Raw genomic sequence first — 375 nt, 5'->3', positions numbered from 1 at the left:
CGTGGGGGCCGAGAGACATGTCATTTATATTTTCTTTTTAATTAGTCTGCTTAATTATATATTCCTTTCTCCTTCCTTTGGTTATGGTTAAGTAACTTTGTGCTTAATCGATGTATGTGATGAAAAGGAAATGCTATGCTTACTATCACTTCTAAAATCGATTGGAGAGTAATGTGCATTTTTTCTTTTTTTTATAAAAATAGTGAGATTAAAATATCAGGCCTAATACTAGTTCTAATTACTGACCATAAGTTAGGAACATACGCCCTGTCATTAGAGATATTGAGATACGCTTTGTCTTTGCATTGTTGAAAAATGATTTTTTTGGGGCGACTATGTGTTTGCAATATATGAATAAGGCTGTGCGTGAGTAGC

The sequence above is a fragment of the Penaeus monodon genome, chromosome 34 (genome assembly GCF_015228065.2).
Source record: "Penaeus monodon isolate SGIC_2016 chromosome 34, NSTDA_Pmon_1, whole genome shotgun sequence".
In the NCBI taxonomy this organism is placed as follows: Eukaryota; Metazoa; Arthropoda; class Malacostraca; order Decapoda; family Penaeidae; genus Penaeus; species Penaeus monodon.
This window is presented reverse-complemented; position numbering follows the sequence as displayed.